The 27,090-nt window shown below is 36.8% G+C and overlaps 1 protein-coding gene across 25 annotated transcripts in view; it reads right to left on the minus strand.

The window, feature by feature from the left end:
- GULP1 (GULP PTB domain containing engulfment adaptor 1) overlaps window positions 1-20,813 on the minus strand; it is a 311,204-nt gene extending 290,391 nt beyond the window's left edge. For 9 of the 25 annotated variants that reach the window (XM_064373264.1, XM_064373265.1, XM_012464094.2 and 6 more), the window contains exon 1: window positions 19,299-19,586. The gene's annotated coding sequence lies outside the window, so the exon portion shown is untranslated. Of the gene's footprint in view, window positions 1-19,298; window positions 19,587-20,191 lie in introns of those variants that run through there. The other 16 variants (XM_064373269.1, XM_012464098.2, XM_012464095.3 and 13 more) reach the window with 13 other exon arrangements.
- Window positions 20,814-27,090: the final 6,277 nt, after the last annotated feature.

Raw genomic sequence — 27,090 nt, forward strand, 5'->3', positions numbered from 1 at the left:
GGAAAAAGTAGTAGCTGTTAATAGTAGCTACTTTAATAATTTATGCTAAACTTTGAATGATGGTTACTATTTTTCAAAAAGTGAACAGGGGTATGGTGGCTCACACCTGTAAGCACAGCACTTTGGGTGACCAAGACAAAAGGATTACTTGAACTCAACAGTTTGACACCAGCCAAGGGAACATAGTGTGACTTCATCTCTACTAAAAATTTTTTTTAAAAGCCAGGGTGTGTTGGCTCACGCCTGTAATACCAGCACTTTGGGAGGCTAAGGTGGGCAGATCACTTGAGGTCAGGAGTTCGAGACCAGACTGGCCAACATGGTGAAACCCTGTCTCTAGTAAAATACAAAACAAATTAGCCAGGTATGGTGGTGTACACCTGTAATCCCAGCTAATGAAGAGGCTAAGGCAGGAGAATCCCTTGAACCCGGTAGGCAAAGGTTGCAGTGAGCCAAGAGTGCACTACTACACTAAGCCTGGGTAACAGAGGAAGACTCCATCTCAAAAAAAAAAAACTAGCTGTCTGATATGGTTTGGCTTTGACCCCAACCAAATCTCCCAGAGTTCGCACGTATTGTGGGAGGACAGTCTTTCCAGGGCTAATCTCGTGACAGTGAAAAAGTCTCACTAAATCTTATGGTTTTATCAGGGGTTTCCACTTTTTTATCTTTCTCATTTTTTCTTGCTGCTGCCATGTATGAATTGCTTTTCACCTCCTGCCATGATTCTGAGGCCTCCCCAGCCATGTGGAACTGTGAGTCCAATTAAACCCTTTTTGTTTCCAGTTTCAGGTATGTCTTTATCAGCAGTGTTAAAACAAAATAATACATTGTCTCAAAAAAAAAGGAAAAAAGCAAACAGAAACTTTAGATAGCGAAAATAATTTACAAAGGTATTAAGCGTTTTAAGAACTGTTAAGCTTTACTAGAGGAAAGATTTTACAGTCTTATGGGAACAGGAGAAAGTGGGAGGACAGAGGTTGTTGAGTATGCAAGAAACTAAATCATGAAAGATGAAGAGGGGGAGGATAAAGATCTAGGACACTAGGACATGGGTTCTATTTTTCACTTTACAGGAAAACAACTAAAAGAAAAAAATTTGCACAGGAGAAAGTTTGACCTTGACATTTCAAGTTTTAAAAAATGTTTCTTAAGGGCAAAGACAATTCCTCTACTGTACTACTGGTACTTTGTTAAGGAAATTTTATGAGAGATTTTTTCCTCACCAAACTGACCCCCATTTTATATAGACAGATTAAGTAACTTGAAGGCAATCCAGCTGGTACTGAAAACTATATAGAAAATATAGAAAACTCAAAAGAATCTACAACTAAAAATGACTAAAAGTAACTTACAAACAGTGCTAACAGTTCATGTCAGCACTAAATCCAAGAATGGAGTCTTATTTTGTTACTTCATAATTCTTTTATATATATTTTGGGGTATTTAAATTTTTCCTTTTTATGAAAATTTAAAAGAAGAAAAAAAATTAAAAGCCTTAGGTATTTCCCTAGGAATACAGCTAACAAGGGATGTAAAGGACCTCTTTGCAGAGAACTATATACCAATTCCCAAGGAAATAAGAGAGAATGCAAACAAAAGGAAAAACATTCCATCCTCATGGATAGGAAAATCAATATTGTGAAAATGACCATACTGCCCAAAGTAATTTATAGATTCAATGATATTCCCATCAAACTACCATTGACATTCCTCACAGAATTAGAAAAAAACTACTTTAAATGTCATATAAAATCAAAGAAGACCCCATATAGCCAAGACAATCCTAAGCAAAAGGAGCAAAGCTGGAGGCATCACACTACTGGACTTCAAACTATACTATAATATTACAGTAACCAAAACAGCATGGTACTGGTACCAAAACAGACATATAGACCAATGGAACAGAGCAGAGACTACAGAAATAACCCCACAAATCTACAACCATCTGATCTTCAACAAACCTGACAAAAACAAGCAATGGGGAAAGGATCTCCTATTCAGTAAATAGTGCTAGGAAAACTGGCTAGCCATGTGCAGAAAACTGAAACTAGACCCCTTCCTTACACCTGACACAAAACCTAACTCAAGATTGATTAAAGACTTAAATGTAAAACCCAAAACCATAAAAACCCTAGAAGAAAACCTAGGCAATACCATTCAGGGCATATGCCTGGACAAAGACTTCATGACAAAAACGCCAAAAACAATTGCAACAAAAGCCAAAATTGGCAAATGGGATAATTAAACTAAAGAGCTTCTGCACAGCAAAAGAAACTATCATCAGAGTGAACAGGCAACCTACAGAATGGGAGAAATCTATATTAATGTAATCTGCCCATCTGACAAAGATCTAATATCCAGAATTCACAAGGAACTTAAATTTTACAAGAAAAAAACAAACAACCTCATCAAAAAGTGGGCAAAGGATATGAACAGACACTCACAAAAGAAGACATTTATGCAGTCAATAAACATATGCAAAAAAGCTCAACATCACTGATTATCAGAGAAATGCACACACCTATAAAATGGTGATTATTAAAAAGTCAGGGAACAATAATGCTGGCGAGGCTGTGGAGAAATAGGAACACTTTTACAGTGTTGGGGGAATGTAAATTACTTCAACCATTGTGGAAGACAGTATAGTGATTCCTCAAGGATCCAGAACCAGAAATACTATTTGACCCAGTAATTCCATTACTGAGTATATACTCAAAGAAATATAAATCATTCTATTATAAAGACACATCCACATGTATGTTTATTACAGCATGATTTACAACAGCAAAGACATGGAACCAACCCAAATGCCCATCAATGACAGACTGGATAAAGAAAACATGGCACATATACCCTGTCGAATACTATGCCACCATAAAAAGGAATGAGATCATGCCCTTTGCAGGGACATGGATGAAGCTGGCAGTCATCATCCTCAGCAAACTAACACAGAAAAAGAAAGCCAAATACCACATATTCTCACTCATAAGTGGGAGCTGAACAATGAGAACACATGGACACAGAGAAGGAAACAACACATACCAGGGCCTATTGAGGGGTGGGGGATGAGGGGAGGGAACTTAGAAGATGGGTCAATAGGTGCAGCAAATCCCCATGGCACACATACATCTATGTAACAAACTGCACATTCTGCACATCTATCTGGGTTTTTTTTTTTTTTAGAAGAAATTTAAAAAGAAAAAAGGCTTAGGTATTTTCTAAAGTACTTAGGTATTTTAAAGAAAAAAACATAAAGAGACATGACATAACAGAAAGACAATAGCAAATCTACGTATGGTGTTTTTGAATTATCTTGAAGGAGCTGTTTATAAAGACCTCATTATACGCATAGCTAGAAATCTATATTAATGCTGAATTTCTCTGAATTCTTTATTTTTTCATCAGAATTATGTTGTTAAAAAGCCAGTTTAAGAAATGTTTAGTGGTAATTATATTCAAGGTATATATGTATTAATATAATATATATCATAAATATGTAATGTGTATATATTTATAATAGATAATGCTTCTAAGTATTATAGTACATTTATATGTATAATTGTATACATATAAATATTAAATTTATATTTAAATATTTATATTTTATTATATATATCAATATTAGATGCATAAATATATAAATATAAATATTAAACATGTTTATAATGTTTATCATAAAATGCTTTCTAAATATTAATAAAACTTTATAGCAAATAATTTTCAGTAACTGAGAAAATCAATTTTCTTAAAATTGGATACATTTACTCATATTTATTTCTAGGTATCTCGACTTCTTTTAAATAATTGGTCAAATTCAAAATGGTGTCAGAATCAGCAAAGCTCAAGATGAAATCACAAAAAGGAAAAGATAACTCCACAATGTGTGTTGGCTCATGCCTGTAATCCCAGCATTTTGAGAGGCTGAGGTGGCCGGATCACGAGGTCAAGAGAGCGAGACCATCATGGCCAACATGGTGAAACCCTGTCTCTACGAAAAATACAAAAATTAGCTGGGCATGGTGGCACGCGCCTATAGTCCCAGGTACTCGGGAGACTGAGGCAGGAGAATCATTTGAACCCAGGACGTGGAGGTTGCAGTGAGCTGAGATCATACCACTGTACTCCAGCCTGGTGACAGACCAAGATTCCATCTCAAAAAAAAAAATGTCTCTGTGGAAACCAGCTGCAGAAATGTTATTAGAGGAATTAGGCATAATTCCTTGAGTTGGAGGCCCATAATTCTTTATCCTTTGACCAAGGATTGAAACTCATTTTGCCAGGCCTCTGAAATCTCTATCCAATTTCTGGTATGGAGCTATATGGACAAGGAAAGCTGCAACCCAAAAATGAACACAAATCCCTGGCCAGCTAAGCTACCGTTTCTAGAAATATCTGACAAATATTAGATACAATTTGGTCTTTAATGCAGATTAGCCCTATTAAAATATTTTTCAAGTCAGTCTTTTCTATCTCTTCTAAAATGATCCCTAGTTGAGATCTCTATTAGCTTCCTCCTATGAGAGTTAAGATGTCCCTCTGGTATTTTAATTATTGGTTCAGATTTTCTTAGTGTCTAATTCTGGCTTCTCGTTTTCTGATTCCCCTCAATAATCAGTGCTTTCAGGGTATGACTTCATGCCATTAACAATCATCTCCAGGCTGAGGACTCTGAAATCCATCTCCATCTCAAGATTTCCCCCTACTTCCAAATGGTATATCCAATTCACTATGGAGCACCTCTCCCTGAATATCCCCAAAACACCTCAATCTCAAAAATACAAAGTGGAATTCTTACTTTTTTCTTCCAATCACATTCTTTGTCCTGTATTTCCTTGCCTTGGTAAATTTTCCTGCAATCTAGTCAATCAAGCAAGCTTGCAATCCACACATGATTCTATTTCTTTGTGATATGCTCACATCCAATCAGCCAACAATTTCTACAAATTAAACATCACCCCATAAACATCACCCCGTAAACATCACCCCGATTCATTCTTCTTCAACCTCCTTGATATTTCTTAAATTCTTCTCTAATCTAGACTATTTTAACAGTTCCTAAATTGCTTCTATACTTTATTCCCATACTTCTTCATTCTGTCTTGCTCAAAGCTGTGAGGTTTTATAAGTGCAAAGTGTATCATGTTCCTTTCCTCTTTTTCCCTTCCTTTTATTTTGCTTAAAAATCCTGAATAGTTCCCCACAGCCACAGATCTCTAACAGAGGCATATAAACACTTAGGAAATGTAACAGAGTTGAGGAGTAAATGAAGTCACAGAAATTAATACCCCATATTCCTAGAGGATTGAAATTGTCTCATTGTAACTGAAATACAGTAGCTTTACTTTAAAACAGACTTTATGAAGTGGAAGGCCAGATTCCAATGAATTTAAGATTTCAAAGGAAGTACACTTGCAGAAGGCAGATTCAGCTTATAAATCCAAACTTCTCTAACATTAAGAATATTTTGGAGGAATGTAGAACAGTAGTTGGCACATAAAAAAATAAGCTTTAAAAACTATGTTGAATGAATGAAGTTCTGCATAGTAAAAGTAGGAAGCCCAGCAGCTTTCATCCACTTAGCACACAATTATTGGCTCTCCCTTACATTACAAATATTATTCCACAAGATTGATCACCCAGTTTAAATTTCAATTACCAAAGTTGAACTTAAAATTTCTTTTCACTCAATGTCTCAAGTTACAGACAAGCAATCTGATACTCTTCAACAACAGCCCTGACCCATAGTTACTCAGGTTTTCTCCAAAAAGGTTCAGTAACAGAGCATCATTATTGTATAATCAATCTTGATCCATTATCAGAAGCTTCTTTCTTATATTGAGTTGGAATCTCAGGATAATATGGCTTAATTTCTTATTTGTTTATTTTGAGAGAGGGTCTCACTCTGTTGCCCAGAGTGGAGTGCAGTGGTGCGATCTCAGCTCACTGCAGCCTCAACCTCCCAGGCTCAAGCAGTCTTCCCACCTCAGCCCCCTGAGTAGCTGGGATCACAGGTGAACATCCCCATACCAGGCTATTTTTCATGTTTTTTGTAGAGATGTGGTTTCACCATGTTGCCCAGGCTGGTCTTGAACTCCTGGGCTCAAGCAACCTACCCACCTCAACCTCCAAAAATGCTGGGATTACAGGTGTGAGCCATCAAGCCTGGCCAATGCCAACGCCATTATAACCTTTATTAAATGGTTTTGAATTGCTGCTAGAATGAAGTACAAACTTCGGATTGTAAAGTCTGACAAGATGACTCCCTGCCTCATTGGCTTCATCTCCAGCAATTTTAGTTCCTCTTTTCTTTCTACCCTAGCTCTTTTCTTTCTCTAGCTCTATTTTCAGTCTTCTATTCTGTAGCTAAACCATACATTCTCTCCTCCTGCTTACACACTTGAACCACTCTCTGCACATTCTCATTACTTTCAACCAAGAAATCTTCCCTCACAACTGGACTGTCAAATCCCCTGCCAAGAGACCTTTTTATAATACCCCAGCAACAAACAGCACAAGAGATCAAAGGTCTAACAGTTTAACTTACCAAAGAAAGACAAAATGACAAAATCAACTGCTAAAATTAGGACAACTTTAAATATGGTATTTTGATTAAGAAATTGGTTTTAGGTTTTTCTTTTTTAAAAAAACAACTATTTAAAGTTAAAGCTGAAATGTTATCTGAGATTATCTTGTCCATCTTCTCAGTGAAGAAAAATGTTGTCAAATACTTAAGTGAAAAGTACATGTTGAATGATTCAAAACTATTGATATTAGTATTTTACATCTTAGGTTTTATTTACCCAAACTTATCATTGTCAAAACCAAGGAGGAAAAATGGGATTAAAAAGAAATCAGGCCAGGCATGGTGGCTCATACCTATAATCCCAGCACTTTGAGAGGCTGAGTCAGGCAGATCATTGAGGTAAGGAATATGAGACCAGCCTGGCCAACATGGTAAAACCCCGTCTCTACTAAAAATACAAAAATTTGCCAGGCATGGTGGCAAGTGCCTGTAATCCCAGCTACTCGGGAGGCGGAAGCAGGAGAATCACCTGAACTCAAGACGCAGAGGTAGCAGTGAGCTGAGATCACGCCACTGCACTCTAGCCTGGGCAGCAGAATGAGACTCTGTCTCAAAAATAAATTTTAATAAATGTTTAAAAAAAGAACAAGTCAGACTATCCCACCTAACATTTTAACTATCCTGACAAATCAAATCAGGCAAAAGTCAAAGCAATATGCAGATAAAACGTAGTCAATGGGTGTGGCGTCATGATACATATATTGTTTTTCATCCACAGTTCCTGGTTCCCAACTCCCATAGTCCTTGTAATAATGCTGGGGCACTTTAGGCCTCAGGAAACCTTCTCTCTGACCTCCTGTCCTCCTTTTACCTGTCCAAGCAGGACTCTAATCTGGTTGTGGATCAAAACACTCATTACAGAGAAAGTTTTCCCCCATGCCCTTAAAGGAAGGAATGCTACACAGAGGCCAAGTAAAGTCTGAACAGACAGGCCTTTCTGGGTTTAGATCATATGCTTTGTCCAATCACATTTCTACACAGTTGGTTGTCAATTATGCCTATGTAATGAAGCCTTCATTAAAACCCAAAAAGGGTCCAGAGAGCATCCTTCTGGATAGTCAAACATGTAAAGGTTCTTGGAGCGTGGCCCGCCAAGGGAAGGCATGTAAGTCCCCATACCTTGCCCTATGTGTCTCTTCATCTGCATCCTTTCTATTATCCTTTATAATAAACTGGTAAACATAAGTAAGTGTTTCCTTGAGTTCTGTGAGCTGTTTCAGCAAATTAATCAAATCCAAAGAGGGGACCACGAGAACCCCAGCTTGAAGTCAGTCAGTCAGAAGTTTCAGCGGCCCAGACTTCCAACGAGTGTTGGAGGGAGATGAGGGGCAGTCTTGCAGAATGAGTCCTCAACCTGTGGGATCTGACGTTATCTCCAGATAGATAATGTCAGAATCAAATTTGAGGACACTCATTTGTTTTCCACTGTTTATTGATAGAGAAAAAACCCTCACATATTTGGTCACAGAACTCTTCTGTGTTGGTTGTTGTTGTATGAGAGCAGAGGAAAAACAGTTTGAGAGTTTTTCCTTAAACAACGGATTAATTTTTATGATTTATCTAACTGAAGATGATAAAATGAACAAACGTCTTATCACACAGGAGGTACAAGTAGCTATGCCTAACAGCAGAAAATAAGTAGCTCATTGTGCCATTAGAGGGACAAAAAAGAAGGAATCAAGCATCTGCCAGGAATCTAGGAATTCACATAATTCAAAGGTGTTACATTCTCACTTGTAATGAGAATTACAAAAGCTGGCCTAATTGTCCAGTTCTTATTCAACAGCCACTTTTTCAGCTAGTATGGTGGTTGAGATGCATCATTTCCCATCTTACCAGTTGTCCTGGTTCCACTGTTTGCTGGCTGTGGAGACTTAGACAAATTTCTTTATCACTGCAGACTGTAAAAAACATTTAGCATGATTCTTAGGACATAGCACTCTGTAAATGCTATTCTTGTCATCTTTACTCTCTTGTTCAAAAGAATCCTTTTTGGTGTGAACTCATAGGTATAAGAAAATAGATTAAGGAAAGGGTGTGGATGCTATGAAGATCTTAATAGACAGAGAGACAAATCAAGGAGGGGTGCTATTTTTACTTTATCTGATTATTTCATCGTAAGTGGGAGTTGGAAATTGAATTATCTAGATATACATCCTCTCCCTCATTTTATATTTGCTGTGAGCCAAGTTATATTTTTTACTATAGTTTCCAAATCCTTCCATAAGCAGAGTTCCTTATGATAATTTCCATGCCAAGCAGCATTTATTCCCATTCAAAAACCCACAAGAATATGGCTTCCTTTTAAAATAAGAAAAGGTCACCAGAAAGCACTCCTATTCTGTAAGGGCAAAGGGAGGTCCCAGGACAATCTCTAAACAATAATTTCTAAAAGAACAGCAATCCTCTGAGAATTGCAGCATTTTGTATTCTCTGGTCACCCTTGCTTAGCTTCCCCAGTGTGGTGACTTCCTTAGTTGCCAGGAATGAAGGTCATGATCTCATAAAGAAAGCATCTCAAGCATGTTTATTGCATTCTTATGCAAAAAAACTAATATGCACAAGTCAATCACAGTAATGTAGGAGGTCTTGTTACTTCAAATGTGGCCATCAATAACTGCTTCTCTAATGTCTTTATCACTTTACTTAGGTATTCCTGTTGTTGACTATGTTTCCCTCCAATCCAATCTTGACACTTTTAACATCCTCACTGATACCAATTCAAATACATTAGCCTTTCTCAGTCTTGCCCAATTACCCGGTTGCCACACAGCTTTACCACAGGTTTTCAGCATCTGTAACATTCCCACCAACAGTTTCACCAACTGCTCTTTAAATGCACCACCTACACAACCTGTAGCTTTTTATTTCTCACATCCCCTCATTCCCAACAAACTTGCCCATTCTTTGCTTATTCTTTCAGCAGATTAGGTTAGTCCTGGTTCTGCTTGCCTCCATGTCCAGCTTAAACTACTTGGTTAACTACTTCAGCTGAAGCAAGCAATAATACTCTAAAATATATTTGATCCCTGCTCTTGGCAATCCTCAGATTTGGGTTATTCCTACCACCCTCAGAGCAAAAACACAAAGAAGTATATATCTCCCTACTTTGATTAGAGCACATTACAAAAACTAATATGCATACTACTAAGTTATTGTAAAGGCTGGGTCAGGTCAAGAACCTGGTGGAAGAAAAAGATTAAATTGCTAATGGTTCCAGTGAACTAGAGTTTTATAAAACTGGTGTTGAAAAAAAATGATTCATGGTACTGTTAAAGAACAGGAAGGTGAACTTTATTCAGGACCATCACAATAGGTGTAGGCACGACTGCAATGGGGTTTAGCAGTGAGTAAGAAAAATTAAGTTCAACTTCAAATACTACAAGAAAAAGTAGGAATTTGTAGCCAAATAGCAGGATGTAAGACAGTGGTCAGGATTCTTGCTAAATCAAGGTTAGGGTGATCAGACATCATGTGGGAAATGGTGAAGGGTGAGGACCTTGATTAGATACAGAGTGATCAAATATTCAGGATGGTCAAACTGACTTAGCGGGATTCTTGCTAAATTTGGCAATGCAGATTAGAACACAGAAGCCCAAAAGTCAAGGTCTGGTTGAGAAGAGGACACACAAGAGCCTGACCAGAATTTGGTCAAAGAAAAAATCTTTGTCACCAGCTCTTAAAAGTTTACTATATGTCTATTTTTTTAATACCTCTGTTAGTGGAACTATAGTTTACCATTTAATTTTACTTTTATCGGCTTTACCTTTTATATTTAAATAGTTACAAATTAGTCTTAACATCACACTATAAGTTTTAAATTACTCAGACAGAAACTGAAATTGCTGTAATGTTTCTTTATGTACAATTAATATTTCCAATAAACTAAAGATACCACACAACCAATAAACAGTGGTGTAATTTTGTGAACTGACTACAAATTTATATTTCAAAATTTTTTAAATTTAGTTCTCTATTGTCTGAGCATGTTAGATTATTCCCAGTTTTGCTAGCCTCTACCATCTGCTTAATTTATTCATTTTAAAATCAATATAGTTAATAAGATGATTGACATATCTACTATATTAAAAACTTAATACATGGTGATTTAAATAATAATATGTTTTTATAGACTAATAGCACTAACCATATCTAAAACCCAAGTAGTCTATAAAATTTCCTCAATAATCTAAATTACTACTTCTAAAACTTTTATTTACGAAATTGATACCATTTAATAATGGCTATAATTAGGATACTATTTTAAGTAGCCAAATATTCTATTCAAGTTGGTTTGAAAAAGAAAGAAATTCATTATTTCACACAGAAATATAGTAGGGAGTCAAGAACCCAATGATTCCTTCAAGTACCCAAGTTCTTTACATTTTTTCTGCCATCTTTAAAGCATTTGTTTTGCCCTCAAGCTGAATCTCCTTGTGACAAAAAAATGATCCCTGTAGCAATTTGAAGCATCTATTCCAGACAGGACAAATATCGAAAGCTAATATGTGCTTTCTCATCTAATGTTCCCTTGCTAAGTGGAAAGAAATCATTTCTACCCATGTCCTCTTAGTCCTCCCATTTCACCTGACATGTGGTAGATGACTACAATTGGGATGAGGAACAATCACTGCCAAGGGGCATAGAAACACCAAGATTTTTAGCTGAACCTAATCTAAAATTCCCTTGAATTAGGAGTGAGATTGATGAGATTGACTTCCCCTGAATTATGTGGAAAAGAGTGGACATTTGAATGATACCAGAGAAAAGAAGAATAAGAAATAGATTTTAGTGGACAATCAACAATGTATGCCACAGTACGAGGAAGGTGACACAGCTCTCAAAAGTGAAAACATGTGTCTTGGAAATTCAAGAAATGGAAAGAAGAGTTAACTTCAGGTAAAGAATCACATCTGGTTTAAGCCAATGTCATTAAGCCTCATTAAAAGGAAACCTGGAGCCAGGTGCAGTGCTCACACTGTTATCCTAGTACATTGGGAGGTCCAAGCCGGAGGGCTGTTTAAGCCCAGGAGTTCTAGACCAGCCTGGGTGACACAGTGAGAACCCATCTCTACAAGGAATTGTACAAATTTAAAAATTAGCCATTCATGTTGGCACACATCTATAGTTCCAGCTACTTGGGAAGCTGAAGTGGGAGGATCACTTGAGCCCAGGAGTTTGAGGCTGCAGTGAGCTATGATTGCACCAGTGCACTCCGGGCTGGGTGACAGAGTGAGACCCTGTCTCTAAAATAAATAAATAAACAAATAAATGCAGGAATGTGAAGGCTCAACAGGAGAGGGAAGCAAATTAAGTGTCAATGGTGCTTGAAGCTTACCATTACAGAAGACACAAAGTAGAGCCAAAAGCCAGCAAGAGACTGAAAGACAGTTATTTCTTTTTTCTTTTTTTCTTTTTTTTTTTTTTTTTAGAAACAGGGTTTCACCATGTTGATAAGGCTGGTCTCAAACTCCTGACCTCAGGTGATCCACCCGCCTCGGCCACCCAAAGTGCTGGGATTACAGGCGTGAGCCAACCATGCCCGGCCACGAAAGACAGTTATTTCTTATTGTGATCTTGAAGGTATTGTCAATTTTCAAGTACAAAACCTTAGACCCATCCCTGGAACTTCAAAGTGATCCAGACCCACTAAACTGATTTATAAATGTGAAGTTCTATATATTAATCATTTAAAATTAACAAGTTTAAACAGACTGTTCTTGTCATATATTTCAAAAATAAAGTTGAATCATTAGTTTCAAATAAATCAAACATCAATAAGAAACTAATTTTAAAATAGATGTATCTCACGGAATGGTCAAGCCAAGCAAAAAGAAGAAAGGGAATACAGGGAATCTGTTATATATGTTTTAATTATAGGTCCCCTTAATAAGACAGTAATTTGTTATACTTGTGTATATTCTAATTCGTTTTTCAAACTTCTAAGCACATAATTGAATTTTTTATCAACAATGGTAAGTAATCCACACCATATAACCAAATACATAATCTTAAGTCAATGATGCATAGAAAACTATCAAGTTTCCATATGTACAAAAAAAAAATTTTTTTTTCACTATTATTCATAAAAATTGTTAATACTGGCACAGTTACTTATTACCAAATAGGAGATAACTATGTAACATATCTGTTCTTTATATAGGAAAAATAAACAAATACTATAAGACAAGATGCCCAGTCAAATCATAACTCCTCCCAATATAGTTAACGCTGTGAAAAAGATAAACTATTTTTTAAATTTGCATGTTCTGAAATTAAATATCAATATGAAATTGAGATACAACCTACTCTTTTTAATTCCTATTACATGCTAATCAGGTCTGGAGAGATGGGTGCTTTGCAAGATAATCTAGCTAAAATTCTTCAGCTAAAACTAATAATCCAGCTAAAACTCCTATATGTAATTAGTGATGATTATTTCATGAACATGGAGACATAAAGAAAGAACATCTCCATAGTTGTAAATTCCACAAGTTGTTCTCCTAACCCATTTTCATGGCTTCATGCCTTCTTGCCTTTCCCACCTGTTCTGACTGGAACTGTCCCTCTTCAATGCCTGCCCAACTCATCCTCATTCTCTGTGACTTGGTCTAAGAATCACCTCCACATTCTTTCCATACACTGCTTCCTTTCACACTGGTGAATACCCCTCTTCCCTACTCCTCCTTCCTCAACATCCTCTCCACTGTACCTCATAATTATATAGAAATACCAAGTTCTATTCAAGTTAACCAGAGTAGGTCTCTGTCACCTACTAATGACGCAACTACAAGAAGAACAAGTATTATTTGATAAATATTTATTAAAATCAACTGTATCATATCAGAATCTCTTTATTTGCAGATTCACAATTTAAATATAGTTACATTTCCCAGAATGAGGGGGAAAGATTTCAAATGTTTATAAGTGGATAGAAAAATCATTGAATAAAGAAGAAATCTCATTGAATAAGGATGTCCCAAAGAAAGATTCATTACATCAAGTCTAAAATGTTGTTCTCTAAAACCGCATCTGTGCTGCTCTAGGAAATTTCATTTTTCCTAATTAATCATGAATTTCCTAGTCTACTTAATATAATCAACTAAACCTATGATAACTCAGATTTTACAAATTTAGTAGTAGTTCTTCCTTTAAAAGGATTAAAGATATTAGCAATATGAGAGCTCTTATCGATTTGCTGTTAAGAAGTTTAAAGGTTTTTCTCCTATATATTCAGTCATGGTGATACATTAAAACAGAAAAAATAATTCATAAAACTACAAAGCAGTAGCCATTCTTATTCTAAAACAATGCTATTTTATAAATCCAAAATACAAATAGGCTTTTACCATTTCAGATGGCATTTATATCATTTCAAATAAAATTTGTTTACTCAAATGTGACTTCTCAAAAATTCTCTCAAACTGTATTCTGAAAGACTACACTCCATAAACATCCTCTAATTATATTTAATTATTCAGCATAGAGATAAACTGCTTTGAAATTAATTCAGTTATGCAATTGTTCTTTCTAATAAGCCAAACTCTCTCTGTATTTATTTGTACTACCAATAAAGATCAGCATTTATGTTGTTGGACATCTTTATGACTATAATCACACACGTCATCAAGGAAGTAGAAGGAAAGTTTGATTATCAACCAAAGTCCTTTATTACTACACAGTTCCTCAAAACAGACAAAAATAAAATAAATTACAGAGATAACATGTACTTTGACCTCTAAAGACATTTTACAAAATATTCTGTTTCTTAAATAAAACTCTTATTAGTACTTATAACCCTGTTTTAACTCACCTAGGTTGAAATCTGGATAAATGAACCTATTTGCTATTAAAATTTTACTTAAAACATGGTATCTCTTGATGATTATAAATGGCTATGAGAAAAATTGAGAAGCTAAAATCACATATATATTCTTATTTCAATTTTTTATCCCAAATTTGCAGGTTTGCTAACATACCAACATACCACAAGGGTTCTGGTTTTTTTTTTTTTTTTTTTGCTAAAATTATATTTAAAATTGATATTTCATTTAAATACAAAGCAAAAGAGAACAATAGTTATCATCTCCTGAAATATTATACTGCTATAAACAGGCAAATCATTAATGAGTCAGTTAGTAGATTATGTATGCTTTTAAATTATTATCTTTATTTCTATAACAGAGTAGATTGGAAGACTTAACCCACAGTTTTCAGTTTACTCTCTTATAGAAATAAAGATAATCACCCATGCTTCCCCCAGGAACTTCAAGGATCATAAACTTTGCCTTTGTAGTTCTGGCAAAGTTTAAGATCCTTGATGTTCCTGGAGGACTGGTGGATGAAGTTTCAGGAAATGGATCAACTGTAACATCTAATATTAAGAAAAAGCTGTACCATGCCAGGAAAACCCTGCATTTGTATAAAATTCTCACTTCACAATATCTTATAAATGGATCAATAGTATCTAACTTCTAAGTCGTGAATTTACCTTCTTACAGTAGTTAACTACACGTGTGCTTGTGTTCTACTTAAGGGGAATAGAAAAGGCTTCCCTGAGTATGTCATCATTAGAGCCAACAACCAAGAATGTAGGTAGAAGATCTTGATCTTGCCCACTATTTTTCTCTTCTCTTTTAGAGGTATAAATAAAAGTCTAAAGACACATTTAGAATTTGGAAAAAGAAAAAAAATGGATTTCTAGCAATACTTATCTGGGAAATATTTTTAATTAATTTTTAAAACTTGGCTCAAAAATATCAATTAACTGAAGCTATTTTTCCCTACAGAAAAACTGTAGCGCGACTAGAGAAGCATCAAAGAATATATATGTATCATAAGTATGCACACATAGAAAGACAGACAGAAACAGAGAGGGAGAGACAAAGAGAGAGAACGACAGAGACAAAGGGAGAGACAGAGAAAGTAGTCCCCTAAAACATGGAAGTTTCTAAGATCTATTCTGAACTTCATCAGGAGGCATGTGATACAGCTGATGTATAAGTTCATTTATATAATGTTAATAGCAAAAAAGAAAAACATGAAATAAAGGCAAGTATTGATATCTAGATGCACTCTCTTAGTTGCATCCTAGAAAATACATACAAGGTTATTCAAAACTCCTAAAAAGACATATTAATCTTTTTAATTTAGCAAAAAATATACAGAAAAATCACAATTTTTATAGAAGTTAACTCACTTATTCATATTATATGAGCAAATTAGAGCAGCCCTTTCAAAGCTATTCTTAAGTATATAATATTGAATGACAAAACTAATTTCATAACTATACCATTTCAGTGGAAACAGAAAATTGACGCTTATCGTCCCACACAATATTTAAATCAATTATCTGTCCTCTGATGAAAAATAATCACGCATGGTAAACATCATTAGAGTGGCTGAAAAGATTTCCTAAGCATAAAACAAACAAAAAACTAGCAAATAGCAGGGCCTGAAAACAGTATAAACATTGTTTTCTAAGTCTTACTCTGGAACAATGACTTGTAGCCATTCTCTTTAAAAATAAAGATCTGATTTCAATTTCATATCTCCAATGTCTGAAAGTGAAGCGATTTCTCCATTCAAAGTTTATACCATTTTTTCCTCTTCCAATCTGAATATATTTTAGGTTCTTATAGGAAAAAGCATAAGTTTCCTGATCTCTAAATGCATTAAGGCAAACACTATTAGATCCACCAGCCTCTAAAACATTTAGGGACCAGGGCTCATAGCAGTCATGCAGTTAGCTTCTGTAACTATCTTTGAATTCATTATTATACTGATGTAATTTTTTAAAATTCTTTAGAGGTTTTAGAAAACAAATTGTAATACTGTGGATTGAATCACAAACACATCACTCTGCTAAGCAAAATGTAAATTAACATCACCTACCATTCATCAATGGCAATAAGGATTTTAAGGATTTCTAATTTAAAATAAAAGGTAAAAAATGATATTTTATATTAAAATTACCCTAATATATCCTTGAACGGCCACTTGTTCAAGGATACCAATAGTATAAGTTTTATTATAAATTCAACCCATATGTATCCCATATACTTGTGCTTTTTTACAGATTCACTACTAATGACAATATAAAGTCTAAAAATAAAAACTACGACAGGTATTTTAGCAAAGATTTTATCCCTTAAACAATTTATCTATACTTATTCTGTTTTCTCCAATAAATTGGCCTGTTCACCTGAAAAAGGGGTAAGTCAAACATCCATGACTGTAACACAGTACAATGAACCATAAAAATAGGTAGTATATTTTACTAATTGACATGTCAAATTAAAAGCTAAATATTTCACAATGATTATACATGAATCAAAAATTAACAGGTTCATAAATTATAGACAGAAATATAGAGAATAAATGATATGTTGGTAAATAAGAAGTAAAATAATATGCACAGAGAAATCACAAAGCTGAGAAGTTCAGTGCTGATTGGAATACAGGATTGATGATGCATAATATGCATGTAACAAACATTGGTTAGATCTATTAATGAATGGCTCCAAAATCTATCCTCCAAATTCTTAAGGAAATTTTTGTGGCCATTGAGAAAAAAAAGTCTGTATGTATGTCATAAATATGTTTCAGCCTCTCAAGTATTATTTCTGAGAAGGGAGCCAATTTCTGTGAATACACTTGGCAACTTCTCATAAAGGTAAAATTAAGCTGAACTTTAAAAATAACTGGTCTTGTGTATAAATATAAACTGAAATAAAAATAAAGGAATTTGCTAATTGTTCTCTTCTGTTTGAGAAAATGACTCCGCCTTAACCATAACAAAATCTCCCCAATATCCTCAAAAATTAAAATTTATGATTAAACTAAAGCTATGATTAAAATGTAAAAGTTTTTTTCTAAAAATTAGATCCAGATAGGTCATTATTACATGAGTATTCAACATAGAAGTATTCCTATTTTATTCCCATAAACTCAACTGAGTCAGATGAGTCAGAAACCCTATAACCTTTATGTCGAAAAGCCTATTAACATTATTTCTTCTCTTTAATTCTCACAATAATACTGTAATTATGTAAAGGAAAGTTTCTTTACTTTGCAAGTGGAAAAACTGAAATCATAGTCAGGGAAAACACTTGGCTGAGGGTGATTCACAAAGTGAGTCTCAGAGAACAGGCTGATATTCACAATCTCAAACTCATAAATAGAGAGGAAATATAAACCACATTAGTACTTTTTTTTAACCACTTAGCCCCTAAGCCCACAATAGTAAATCTACAACTAAACTCTTTGGAAAAAAAAAGAGAGAGAGAGAGAGATGAAACATAACAACTTCAATACATAAAGAAGAGTCTGAATTGCAGTCAAGGCTTTGAGTTTCCTGCTGGTCTGAAATTAGGAAGCAGTAAAGTCTTAAATACTGGGCAAATGTGTGAAATACTGTGATCATCTCACTTTCTACTTCACATGAAAGACCAAGATCTGTTTATCAGGATCACTTTTGACAAGCACAAAGAAGTCATGGTGGATACGTTTTCTACTTTAATTCCATGACCCAAATCAGTGCTATTTGAGAATACCTAATTGAATTATTCAATTTAGGTAGAAACCATCTGCTCAAACCCTGAAGTCTTCAATTCCTGCTGCTATGAAAACAAAGTAAGGCCAAAGTCAAGGAATTGAAGTTGCAGCAAACCTCCTAATAGCAACAAAGTATGGGCATTTGGAAAGTATGATCAGCACAATCAGCATCAGGCCCCCAAGTATCCCACTGCAACACTGATAAGGAAAGTTCAGACTTTGCTCCTGGAGCTCTTTTTGTAATCTCCTCGGTCATATCCAACTGCACTCTATGCTTAGTTTATTTTTTTTTCCAAGAAGACTGATCTTAGCCACCTAAAAATTCTCATTGCAAAAGAAACCTCTTGTTTAAACCCAAGTACAACCGACAGCCCCTTTCCAATTATCCCCTGCAACTTCCCCAGTCTCTTTCAAGCCTGGCTACCGAGCTCAGTCTAGTTTGGCTGCCGGCCAGGTTCCTCTCTTTTTTTTTTCCTTGTCAGTCGTAAAAACTTGGAAAACACTCCTGGACAGCTCAAGGAGACCTTTAATTATGCAGTGGGGCAGTACCGTAGCCTGTCGGCTGTTTTCAGCAAGGCTTGTAGTCACCAGAGACTACACTCTCCCAATTGGTGTGTTTTCTAGCAAGGCTACTTGTTCATATTGGGGAAAGGGGAAAGACTGGCAGAGAAAGGAAGCAATTTGCACATCTGAAGAATTTCCAATTCCTCTCAAAGTTTTCTAATTCCTCACATTCACTCTGTCTAATAATCTCCTTTACATTAGCACCTAATCACTCATTTCGTAATACAGACACAAAATCATCAGTATTGTGGTCTCCTGCTAGTCCTAGATATTGACAAGCAGAGTCATGAAGTTTACATTCTCCATAACTTTTTATTCTCAAATGTTGGTGTAACGTATTTTAAAAGCAGGCACAAAATGAATATATTAAATCCTTCCTAATTGATTGCATTATGCTTTGTCAAACTTGCAGATTGAAATAGTGCATGTAAAATGTGTGATTGCAAATGAGAGTAAGGCGAGCTCAGTTGGGAAAAACTAGGAGGACCTAGGGAGGGGTACCTTGACTGCCAGCCCTCACTCACTTGGAGTTTGCCCAACGTACCAAGTGGACCCGCCAAGCCCAACAACAGCTAAGTCTTCCTTACTCTACCTTGGCACGCTAGTTCCAGCTGCAGCGTCCAGCTTCCTGTTCAAGTCCCATTCAACATCGTAAACACATTCCAAGAAAACCAGCCTGCCCAGAGTTCCCTCCCGCACACAGGGAAGTCAGCGCGGCAGCCGCGGGAGCCGCAGAATAGAGAGAACTGACTGCTTTGGATTCTGGTCCGTGTAGTGAGTGAGGCCACGGAAAAGGTGAACCCGGCCAAGCGCATTCAGCAGCAGGAGCGAGAACCCAAGAGCTCATCACCCCCGCCGCGCCTTGCGCCCTCCAGAAGCAGCTACTTGACCCGCGCAGCAAAAGGGTAACCATGTGGACGCCGCCCCTTCCTTTGGGCCCTCCCAGCTCTGAGCTTTAAAGTATCCGCGGCCGGGCCTCAGAGCTTCGCGCCTCCCCGCCCCCAAGCCCACATTCTCTCTCAGAGCCAACAAAAGGGAGGCTGCCCTGGAAGTTCGCTCCTGGGTCGCCTCGCTGTGACCCGGCGGTGACTCGCCTGCTCAGCTCAGGCTGATCCACACACCCTCGGCCGGACTGATCCACGGTTGCCCCACCGCCTCCCTCAGCTCCTGCCCACAGGCCCCCGCCAACGGACCAAAGTTACCACAAAAGGCTAAGGAGGCTTCTTGGAGCCGGGAGACCGCTGCGTCCCCGACCTCGCTGGCCTCCCGCGTCATTCCTCAAGCGCTGCCATAGCAGGCGTCAACAGGTCTTAGCCTCCTTTTCGTGCTGGACGACTCCCTGCGCCTTTAGCTGTCCTAATTTTTCACAACCTGCCGGGAAGCGGCTACGCGCAGCCCCGCGCCCTCCTTCCCGGGCACTGGGGGCCGGAGCTGTCCACCCCCGCCGCCCCTCTGGATATCAGTTTCTAAGCGATTCCACGCTACCTGGAGGGAGTCTGGGCTCGCAGTCAGAGAAGAGCCCAGATAAATCTCCGTACCTCACTGAGAGATGCAGTCGGGTCAGGCTTCGGGCAGGGGCGTGGAGAGCTGCCGGGTCCTCCGAGCCCGCGGATCTCCGCTCCAGCACTGCCGGGGAGCCGTCTCCGTGGCCGAGAGGGAAAGTTTCTCTACGTCAACACGGCGTTGGACTCGGGACCCTCCAGCTTCGGTCCCCTCCCTCTTCGCACTCTCTCCGCCCCCCCTCCCTTCTCTTCCTAATCCGCTGAATCCAAAACTGGCGCTGGCGGCGGTTGGGACGAGGGGCTCGGGACTCCGGGTCGCTCCCGGCTGGGAACGAGGGGCTCCCTCTCTCGGTGAGAAGGAAACTCTCGCAGACTCCGGCTTGCGCACTTCTGGCGGTCTCCTTGGACACTTCCACACGGGACGCCTGTGTTCAAGCTCGCTGACTTTCCTCCTTTAATCTCTGATGGTCGTTATCTGTGGGCCCACTGGGCTATCCCGCGTGTGCACGCGGAACCGGAGGTGGGGAGAGGATGGAATGAGAGAGAAACCCATCTGCAGGAGGGGCCCTACCTTACCCAGTCCTTAGTCCCGACAGAAGCAAAACCACAGGCCCCTGCCCCCACCCCACTCGCACCGCGTTTCCTTTCCAGCCTCCTCCCTGAGACACTAGACCAGGACCATTTGCGTTTTCTTATCTCTGTGTGTTTCCTAACACAATTTTTAAAACACCTCTGAGGCTTCATAGACGGGGAATATGTCAAAAGAAATACACGAATATAAGTAAAACGTGCCTTCTTCACAGCCTTTATCAAGAAAGCAGACACAGCTGCTGCTGCTCTGGCCTCATCTCAGCAGACTGGTTTGTCCTCATTTGTTTTTAAGTCGGCCTTAATCTCTGGACTTTGTTATGCTTAAAACACACACACACACACACACACGTGAAAATTGCCACAACCCCCACATCATACTCATTTGCTCCATTCAGATGTTTACCTCGGAATTAAAGACTTCTGTATAGGATTTGAGGGAAAACACCACAGTACATTCTTGTTGATCTTAGTAAAGCACTGTGTGGGAAAGGGGGCGAAAAGGAGTATCCTCATAAAAGAAGTTTTTAAAGGATGAGAGGACTTTGACTAAAGTTTTTGGTGCTGCTCAGAATTTAGTTTACTAAATTTTAGTTTGGGTATGAAAATAGATGAGAAAAGGGAAAAGGCATTTTGCAAAGCTAGCAGTTATAATGTATTACAATGGATTCAGGGCTTAGAGTCAGACTGGCCAGATTCCATTCCAAACTCCATCCTTACTCTTTCTGTGCCTATCAATTATAACTGCCAACGGGAATTATATAATCTAGCTCACGGAGTCACAGTCACATTTGCAGGAGTTAAAATAGAATCATGATAGGCACAGAAAAAGTATTCAATAGATATTTGGTTCTCATATCCCACCACATTTTACTGTAATTAGGAGAGGGTGGTGCTAGAAATTTTCCCCCAAAGACCCTATAACTGAATCAGCTTTCTTTTCCCTAACGCTTTTTTCCATTTAAAAAGGTATAACTTCACAATTTTTGAAATAGAAACTATGTTTGTTTACCGATTAGCTAGCTCTAACGAAATTCTTATTTTAAATACAAAGTAACTGAAGTCTAGGGATCTTAAGTGACTTTCCCCAAATCTCATGGTTTGGAGGTACTAGAGGTAATACCAGAAATCGGTCCTTTTAATACTTGTGCCAGAGTGCTCTTTTCGCTGTTTTTCCCTTTATCACAACAGTCAAGCACACATAAAAATAATTATATTAAAAACATTACTCTGAGGACAAATGCTAGTTGTTTTTTCTGTAAATAAAGCAATTAATTTGTAAACATCATTAAAAATTAAATAATGTCATTTAGATGATCATTTGGTATCAATGTTATTATGAAAATAAAACAAATGGTAGTCCAGTATTTAGGAATAAGGAATTTGATGAGATGAACAAATCCATGCTTACATTATATATTTACAGATAGATATTTTGGGTTTTTTAACCATAATTTTAAAAGATTATAATAAAGAACCTTGGACTCCCATACATCAACATACCACTGTGGTTGGCTGACCCTAGTTTGAGAACAGCTAGATCAGTGTTCAGGACACACAACTCAACTTGAACAAGTTCAGGGCCAAAGAACAAATCAGGCTACAGAGATCAAACTTTCCATCCTGTGAAATAATGGAAAATCCCATACCATGTGCTTAGTTCTCATTCATTTTCCTCTGATACTTGTAAGAAGAAGGTATCAAAAACTTGATACCTTTTTCCATAAATGCTTTCCTACTATTCACAGTGTTGAATGTCATCTGAACTTTTGCACAACTAACTCTCACGTTCTCAGAGATGAGATCGTATATCCTCCTTCTAAGTAGGAATTATTTACTACTCCAGCCTCATGTTCAGTTTCCTAAAGGCATATCATAGCCTTCTTTTTAGAGATCTATCTTTCCTGTCCACGAGACTTGGAAGATCCTAAAGAGAGAAAAAAATATGGCTACAAAGCACATCCAACATAAATGGATAAATGACAGATGAGTCCTCATAACTGTCTTTTTTCAATCATTGCATACAGTTCTAAAGAGTACTCATTTTATATTTTCTCCCACTGTTTAAAGTCTTTAAACTTGCTATTGCTTTATAATTTTTATAACCCGACTTTTGATACGATCTGCTTTGTGAAATGGCTTAGAGGTGTAAAAATCTCAAGAGTGTCAGAACCAGGTTTTTAAAAACAATAAAATGAAATGGAACAAGATTTTAAAGCAAATTTATAGCATGCCCCAGGAAGTGAAGAAGGGAGATGCCAAAGAAAAGGGTTTCAGAAGCCTAGCAGGGGCACTATGATGAGAAATACGCCTAGTTTTACCTATTGCAAATACCTCTGACTTCCATTTGAAAGTTCTTTGCATTCATCACAGACCTGATAGAAACTCAGCAGCTTTCCAGTAATTTTATAATTAATGTTCTTACTCAAACAAGTTTTAGGTTTCTCTTACCCTAACTAAGGGAAGCTTGGCTAAGACAAAAACTACCTGTTACTTAAGAAAAACAATTTTATTTCTGATTATTGCAAAAGCACACAAAAATATGCTGGTTGTTTAGCCCTATATTTCGCAAAACCAAAATTTAAAGTATTTGACAACTTTTGAAAAACTGTAATGAAAACCAAGATTGAAATCAAAATTTCAGTCATGTGATTTGAAAGGGGGACGTGATTCCGTTTGTCATGTGTAACAGTGGCCAAATATCCTATGAGTTCCTAAGGGGCTCTGAGTTCCAAAGTTATTATGTTACATTTACCTTCAAACCTCTGTAATTTTATCGGTCATTCTGAAGGAATTACTTTATTTTGATCTTCTTGATTAAGAACATGAAACATGACCATTGCAAAAAAAGAAAAAGAAAATAGGAGAGCAACTGCAAAAGGGAAATAAATATCACCTATTCCCATCACCAAGAGTACCCATTGCTTACATTTTCTCTATATGCTCCAAGGTTTGTTGAGGCCTCTGAGAGACTTGGATAAATAATATTCCTTCTTTATGCCTGGGTTGGGAATAAATTGACCAAAAAAGTTAAAAATGAGAGCAAAATATTACTCCATTATTGACAGATAACGGATTTGAATTGGTGGATCCAAAAGCGAAGAAATGAAACAACAGCCTCAGTCACGTAGTTCCTGGCCTCCTTCTAACCTGAAAGGAGACCCTGCCTTTGAAAAAGATTTAAATTGTTTTTTGAGTTCTATTCCAAAGAATGAAAGAGAGAGAGAGGTAGTTGAGACTGGTATGCCCAGCAGTTCTTTCCAAGCGTATTCCTAGGTTTATCTACCAAATGTCGTAACATCTCTCCAAGGGCATGTAAGTAAAGTCCCAGTAAAATATTTTTTCATGGCAACCAGGAGTAGAGGAAAGGCATTAGCCAGCACACACAGCCACTTATCAATTTTGTTTCCATTTTTTTCATGTGAAACTATAATGTACACACTACTACTTTATAACAGTATAGCATCAGCTTTTTTCCATGCCAGCGTTCATTAATAATTTTTTGCTATTACAAACAGAAATGATGGCCATTTATACATACTTTTTTGTATATCATCTGTTCACATATTGTGCCTATCCCTTGCAGTTATTTCCTTAGAATAATAACCTATAAGTAGATTATCAAGTTAGAGTATAGACTTTTTACTATTTTGAAAATGATCTCGCATTACAGAAAAGTTACAGATAGGGTACAAATAATTATTACTTTTACCTGAACCATTTGAGTATAACTTGCCATCATGATACCTCCCTCACCCTTTTCAAATCCTTTGTGTACTTCCTTAGAACACAGATCTTCTCCTCCATAAAGAAGGTAAAACATCAAAACTGAGGCAATTAACATTAATATATTTCTATTATTTAATTCTCATGTCCTATTCAGGTTTCTCCAATTACTCCAGTAATGTTCATTATAAAAGCAGGATCCAGTCTGGGATCATAGTTGCATGCAGTTATCATGTCTCTTTAACTTTCACGGTATTGATACTTTTGTAAATTATTTACTACTTACCTGGCAAAAGTGTAATATATCATATTAGAGTCAACGAATATAATTTTTAGCTGGCAACAAAACAGAAGTGTGGTGCTATATTCTTTTTTAAAAAAGCAGTTCTAATAAGTTGTACCCAGCTTTGATTTTTTCCTATTACTAATGATCATCACTTGATTATTGGTCAGATTTCTCCTTTGTAACATTAATCCCTCCCTCTTTATAATTGGTCCATATGGGTGGCATTGGTGGTATAGTGGTGAGTATAGCTGCCTTTCGACCATAATTGGTCCATATTTCCTGGGGAGGTACTTGAAACTCGGCAAATACTTCAGTTCTCATCAAACTTCTAATTTGTTCATTTATATTAGTATTGATACACGGTTTCCTATTTTACTTGAATAGGTGTAATCTGTTTCTATGATGATTTATTTTAACACTTTTGTCTCAGATTTGGCCAGAGGGGATGGTTTCAAGCTAAATTCCATATCCTTTTGCCATGTTTCTAGCATTCTGTGAGCACTTTCTCAATTTGGGGCACAAAGAGATGTTCAAGTCGAGTTTTGTATTTCCCAGGCCCCAGCCCAGGAATCAGCCATTTCTCCAAGAAATGTGTTTCCTTTTAGTAATCTGAGCTCCAGTAGCTATGTTTATTGCTCTTAGGTTTTTCCTTTGCTTAGGCCCTCTCGGTAAGCAGAGCAGGGGAATATATGCATGTATGTACTTGCATATATTTACATCTTTCTGCTTATCTATCTGCTTATCTATCACCTATCATCTATCTATCTTGAAAGCCACGAGTTCAAACGTTTACCTCCAATTCTAGTACAATACTACTGCTTATATTTGTTGCCCCCTTCTCCTCCAGTAAAAATCTGGCTTCCACTGTCATTATCCTTAATATATTTTCTTAATTAATCGGTGTCCTTATCCATACCCAATCTCCCATGGCTGTCACAGTCCCCTTTCCTGTGTGCCCAGGCCACTCCTTCTGCAGGACCTCCTCATTATCCTGCTCAGATCTTAACTCCTCAAGATAGACAGCCCTCCTATCCCTCTTCCCTCACCTAAGGCTCTAGCACACAGTATGGGCTTCTCTCTACATGGATTTCCTCTGCATCTCGCATGGGCTCCAACTACCACACCAGGCTGTTTCTCCACTGGAACACCGTTTTCATTGTACTTGGGTCTCCTCGCCCCATCTCTGGGCTACTGCAATCCTGTCACCCTTATACCAGTGCAGATGCTTATCTTACTTGGCTGATTCTAATAGTTTAAATTCATACTGCCAAACGAATTCCAAAAAGTTTATAAAAACATACATTCCCTTGAGCAACAAGTCAGTGTCACTTCCTCAACATGTGGTACTTGTGTTTTATTTATGACGTATGTTGTCTACGTAGACTATAATGGACTCAGATGCAGATGGCTGTGCAAGTGTGCTTGTTGGTGTTTGGCACATCATTAGCCTACAAGGCCTCTTGAGGATTTTATTTAAATATGCACTTCTTCTTTCGTGAGGGGAGCTCTACAAAAATAAACAAATAAAATAGAAAAAAATTGAATATATATTTTATTTTCATTTCCTCCAATTCACTGGCCCAGCAAAAGTAGTTAATGTAATGTGTACCTTAATGAGTTTAAGGTGTGCCTTTTTTATGTGTTCTTTCAAAATATTTATTTTCGTATGTATTTTTCATTTACCTAAATGATATCATTAAACTATTCTATCTTGGCTCTTACTTTTTTTTCTCCAAACAGTTAAATTTTCAAGTAATCTTAGTGAAAAATTAGTAGGTTAATTGCTTTAATTTTTATTATTTTACTGTTAATAAAACTGAATAAGTTTTTATAAAGTTAATAACCATTTTTTTTGTTAGATGGCTATTTATATATTTTGTATATATTGTTTCATATATTTTTTCTTTTTCTTATTGATTTTTAAAGCTTCCATATGTAATAAACGTATTAACCTCTAGCCATAAAAGGAGGTATTTGTTTTTTTAACTTAATTAAAATAATTAAATTATTTTGTTGCATTTTTAAACTATGTAGAATTCTTTAAATGTAATCTTTTTATGATTTCTTGAATTTTTAAAAAAATATAAAGACATTTTACCCAAACTAATTAGCTATATTTTCTTCTAGCATTTTGTAGTTTTTGTTTTTGCTTTTCAATTTATTCTGATGTCAAGTCTAAAGATAGGGCTTTTGTTTCTCCTAGAATAATGATCTAGGTGTCCGGTACAACATATTGAATAGATCCATTCTTTTCCCAGTGATTTTAGCAATAATCTTTATCA

This window comes from Aotus nancymaae, unplaced genomic scaffold (assembly GCF_030222135.1).
Source record: "Aotus nancymaae isolate 86718 unplaced genomic scaffold, 86718_ANA_hifiasm-v0.15.2.pri h1tg000008l, whole genome shotgun sequence".
NCBI classification, from domain to species: Eukaryota; Metazoa; Chordata; class Mammalia; order Primates; family Aotidae; genus Aotus; species Aotus nancymaae.